Source organism: Vicugna pacos, unplaced genomic scaffold, assembly GCF_048564905.1.
Source record: "Vicugna pacos unplaced genomic scaffold, VicPac4 scaffold_422, whole genome shotgun sequence".
NCBI lineage: Eukaryota > Metazoa > Chordata > Mammalia > Artiodactyla > Camelidae > Vicugna > Vicugna pacos.
The window spans coordinates 10,072-15,457 of NW_027329100.1; the positions used below are offsets into that span (position 1 = coordinate 10,072).

The 5,386-nt window shown below is 44.9% G+C and overlaps 1 long non-coding RNA gene across 1 annotated transcript; it reads left to right on the forward strand.

Annotated features, from left to right (window-relative positions):
* Positions 1–5,027, forward strand: LOC140695571 (uncharacterized). The gene is made up of 4 exons (XR_012071222.1): positions 1–123; positions 3,332–3,404; positions 4,460–4,572; positions 4,781–5,027. It is a non-coding gene; the product is annotated as an uncharacterized lncRNA (long non-coding RNA).
* The last annotated feature ends 359 nt before the right edge of the window (positions 5,028–5,386 follow it).

Genomic DNA, 5,386 nt, shown 5'->3' on the forward strand with positions numbered 1-5,386 from the left:
CAACAAGCCTCGCGGTACACACCAACATTCCACCTGGAATCCAACCGGTAACTGCCATCCCCAATGGCTGCTGCATCTTGTCAGTGTTGGGGGAGGGGCTGCATCCGACGAGAGGTGCCTAAGGTAAATGTGATTCTACCCACTAGCGTCCCATGGGCCTTTCTTCTTCCCTCTTTCCTTTTGCTCAGATCTGTATGCACAGTACCAATGGAGGGAAGTGGGTCCCTTTTTAGTTGATGGTTTCACACGTCTTTAAACTTTCTAACAGTTCACAGTACACAGAGACCCTCTAAAGGAGACTTAAGTTCCTATGATATCCATACACCCGGAATACATATGCATCGCCTGATTTCTGCTGAAACACCCGCACTCTCAGGACATGGATCCATTTGTTTCATGGGGGCTGAAATTCCAAGAAATGAAACCAACCCCAATGTGCACTTTACTGTCTGACTCTTCGGCTCTTAGTACACTTTGGCAGATCTACGTGCCTTTGTTATAGGCTTCTTACATTTCTTCTCTACGTAGCGTAGAATATGGCATTCCTTCATCCTGTCGGAAGACATACAAGTCTACATCACGGACTAGGAATCCATTTGATTCCAAATCGTCATTTGGGTTAGGTCACGATATGCTCTTATGAATCCATATTTACGAATATGAATGCACGCCTCTGATTTCCGAAGACAAGTGTGCTGAGTACATGCAAGCCGCGATACTGGGTCGATGCGTGCTGAATGATCCTTGACATCACCTTGAGTATTTTCTTTGGAATAATCATGATTCCCTTGGTAGATGTCAGCCAACCGTACCCTTTTGGTGCTTGTTTGTTGGTTTGATTCTTGGTTGGTCTGCTTCTTGCTTGTTTTGCAAACACGTCAGGCCATGCAGCTCTCCTTTCGCTTCAAACAGAGAGTCCAATAAGCTGATTCACTTAAGAGAGTGCTTCCAATCACCTATGATTTCCTGCTTCCCTCTCCCATCTTTAGGGTTTTGATGTCCTCCTTGCCTTCTTCTTGTTTCTTCTTTGCCACTCATGCTCTTCTTGCATTTCCAATAATGGTTTTCTTCTTTCCATTTCATCTTGCTGGATTTCTATTCAGGGGATTATTCTCAACCTTCCTTTTAGAAGAAGTTTTGAACTGCTGAATTCTTTTAAGATTTACCGGTCTGTGGAATTCTCTAGCTCTGCCGTTATTAGAAATGGTGGTCATGGGGCATAGGCTACCCTAGGTGGCAGCATTTGGCCATTCAGGATATGGTCTGTGTCCTGGCACTCCTCCCTGTCCTGCAATATTGCTGCCGAGATATCAGCTGAAACCCCTCTGGAGGTTCCCTTGTGACTAAGTTGTTTCCTCCAGGTGCATTTTAAATCACTGGCATATTCGTGAACTTTGTTGATTTGAATCATACAGCTGCTGGTAGGTCTATTGGGATTCAACCTCCTTTGGATGCTGTGTAATCCCTGAATTCGCATAGATGATTCTTTCTTGGCTTTCAGCACGTTTCAGTCTGACTTTTCTACAGATACATTTTCAGACAATTTTTGTTTCTTTATCTCTTGCTTTTCCATCTGGGACTCTTATGAACTCTAGTCTTTCATGCCCTGTCTTAACCCAGGATTCAACAGCAATGTTTCATTGGTTTGCACTTGCTTTCCTATGTCTGCTTCTGACCGAGGGATTTCTGTTCCCCTCTCTTCACAGTCATTCACGCGTCCCTCTGCATTATCTAGTCTGCTCAGGGCTGAATTTTAGCCCTGATATGATCAAATCCATTGAGTTTTCTGATATTTTTGGGCTCGTCTTTAGACTTTCTCTTCCCCTTTTCTGGTATTCTGCCTTTTGTGATTCTGAGACACTGTTGTTCTTCAGTGTTTTCCTGACCTCCATTGTCAAAACTTGGTCTGGATAGCGTTTTGCAGTCTAGTTGTTTGAAAGCTAATCTTCTGGGCCTTCTTTATCTTTGCAACTGAAAATGGTACTTCCTGTTTCTTTTACTGTACTTCTTCATCTCTACTGGTCAGGTAATATCAGGAATCTAATGTAGACATCTAGGGCTTTGTTAAGTGAAAATTTTAGACTCTTGGCTCTACGCAATTCCATGGGATTTTTGTGAGGACAATTTCTCCTAGACATTGATGCCTTTTTCTGTTCCTGTGTGTGTTGTCTGCTATATCTCCAATTGTTGGTGTTGCATTTGTTGTGATGAACAACTCATACGATTTCGATTTGCATAACTTCATTTGGATTACGCTTATCTCACAATTCTGAAAGTGCTCAGGACACTTCCTCTTGTGGAAATGAGGCTTCTAAAGGTTCTCAGCTCTGCATTCTGCTCAATTTCATTTTGAATTCTTTCCAAAAGAGCAAACTGAGAGTGCGCTTGTGCTTTGTAGTGCCATGGGTATGTCCCAATGAAAGCAGTTCTTCCCAGTGTTTCTCTGTCTACTGAAACAACAGTGGAAGCACATCCATGGATGTCACACATCAGGGCCTGCTGGAATGATCCCGCAGACCTACCTTGGTGTCCTCGGTGCCGTACCGTGCCGGTGCCATCCAAAATGTAGCATCCACTTTTGGGAGATAGTGCTGAAGGAAATGCTTCCTCTTCTCACTCTGTGGACTTGGATCTCTCTTCCTTGTCCTGTCATCCTTGTGGCACGGGTGCACGAAGGCAACCACAGAGCTGTTGCGCTTCCTGTGCCTCAAACCAAACCATAATCCCAGCCCAGGTTATGAATGTAGCAGATCCTAAGGCTTTTCATTCTGATTTCAAACCCACGGCCCCCTGGATCACTAAGACCAGATGCATGATATCTCTGATTCAGCCCCACACGTGCTCTATTGGCAAAATTCCCAATTGGTCCCTTGTCCTGCAGATGCACTTTGTGTGGCCATGGTAAATATCGGTAATCTTAAATGCGCGGCCAGTGTGGTTGCTTAATCATTGTTACCAATTTCGGTTTGCTCTCTTGTTTCGACGCACCACATCCCACAATGCACTCCAGATCCCTGAGACTCAGCGTGTGCCATCATCCGTAGCCCTATCCCTCACTGACCGTTGCCTCTGCTACCTCAAATTTGGCAGCTCGAATCTTGGTCTCAGAATCAACTGTGGGGATATTTTGCGCTGGTTTCTTTGAGTTCTGTCAGCCAAGCATCTGCTGTGCACTCTTGTAAATCTCAGCACATCACCTTCAATCCCATGTCTCCTGTCCGCTTGAGAGTGTGCGTCCAAGGTAAACAGAGTTTCACCCTTGTTGCTCCATCACCAGGGGTCAGACCCTGCACTGGTTTCCATTCCCTGCTTTGCCTTCTCCTGCTTCCAGGTGTCCTGAGGCCTCATCCTGTCTTTGGAAGTAACAGGCCTCTCTTCGGCAAGTGTCCTGTGCCAAGGGCTGGGTGAGTATATGTTAACATTGCTCTGTACATGGGAGCGAGTGAGTGCAGGTTGCACTTCTTCTCTGCCAACTGGTCATCGATGAATCAACACTATCCTGATACATTTCACAGAAATATGATTTTTGTTTAGCTCTTTGTTTCTATACAGCCTTGGTGGGAGGGATTGTCCGAAGACACCTGTTTTGACATTGGGTTGATATCTCATTTGCAGTCTTTAAGAAGTTTAACAGAATTCATTTACATCTTTTGGGACTTATACGAAAATAAAGTTATTTTTTGAAACACACTATATCGACCTAGAAGCCAGACTTGTCAATTTTCTTAAGATTTTGTCAACTCTACGGAAAACCTAGACAGATATAATGCAATCTAGCAGTCCAAACTTTTAAAGGGGTCATGTCAGCTCTTTACGGTTGAAGTTTCCGAAACCAACAGGAACCATGAAATAACTATTGGAAACATGAAATAACCCCCAACCTTGGATACACTTTTGCATGTGGTGCCCTGTACTCCCAATGACACCTACTGGCCAATGTTGGCATTTCAAGGGGTAACATCCCTCTCTAGGAAAATATAAGAGAAAACAAACCAAATATATACATTTAGGTTTGAATCCAAAAGCACCTAGGGGCATTAAAGCTAGGAGAACCCTGCTGCAGTTATGCTATTGTATTGAGAAACAGGTGTTCTTCTGTCAGTGATGAGAACGATTAATCATCCGATCATGTTGGGTAAAGCCATTTAACGCATCCAAGTCTGCACCCCCATGATATAGTGCCCCCGGGGCTTGACTCAAGTGAAAGACGATCCACATAAGCTTTTTCTTTAATGTCATTGGCGACTTTTACAGTATAGTTCAATTTCTTACTTATACTATTTACCTATACTGTCTTGAATAACTGAGGCCTAATACAGATTCAAGTTCATTCAAAGATTCCCCTCACTTACCACACTCCCTTCACCCCAGGGAAGACATAAACACAACATTTGCTGAATCTAGCGGAAGGCCATCGTTTCTAGGTGTGAGCTAAGTATTCAATTCCTATCGATTTCAGCCGAGACTATTTGACCTTTAAGGAGTTCATTGTTGTTCACAGAGTGTGAAGCTGGAGGAACTCTGATTCTAGGAGGGGCTTGCTCTTCTCGTAATGACTTTGTTGCAGCTCAGGTACTGATCCTTCAAAATGGATGCCTGAGTTGAGGGGAGGGAAGGGCAAGTGCTTGCTAGCTAGGCCCAAACCTGGGAAAAGGCTTACCTGGGCTTGGTGAATTTTGGTCGGAATGGCTTGGAAATGCCCCTTGGGGTGTGTGGATTCTCACGGCCTATTCTGAGAACAGGAGCGTTTTGATCATCTCTGCCTTCTCTTCTCTTGCAGATGTCAGGACCTTGGACCCGTTCTTGGAGAAGAGTATTGAGGAACTTCCTCAAGTCCACGTTGGCACTCCGTATGTTTCTGCCAGTATCAGCGAGGTTCAATATGTCTCATGAATGTCTTTTGAGCCTGGTATCCTCTACAGCTGTCTCCCCGCAGGTATTCTCCATTGTAGCAGAACATCTCTCATCCATGTGTTCGCATCTCTCCTCAATCTATGCAGCCAACTTTTTGGCCTACTCCCTTCTTGTCTCCCATATTGTCGACTTCAACATGCCTGGGCAAGTCTGAAAGCACCTCGTTGCCTCACCAGTAAGCTGGTGACAGGCAGATCTTCCACTATCTGCCCTTTCAGTTTCTTTAAACTGACCCGTGAACTCAGGTCTTTGGGCAGCAGCAGTATCTCGAACTGACACAGCTTCCCGGACCAAACACCTAAGCAAAGCTTCACAGAGGGAGGCAGCCCAAACTTCAAACTGATCCACCCACAGAACTCTGCCCGGTTACCTTGGATCCACCAGCCACCACAAGCTTCACGGTACACACCAATATTCCACCTGGAATCCAACCGATATCTGCCATCCACAATGGATGCTGCATCTTGTCAAT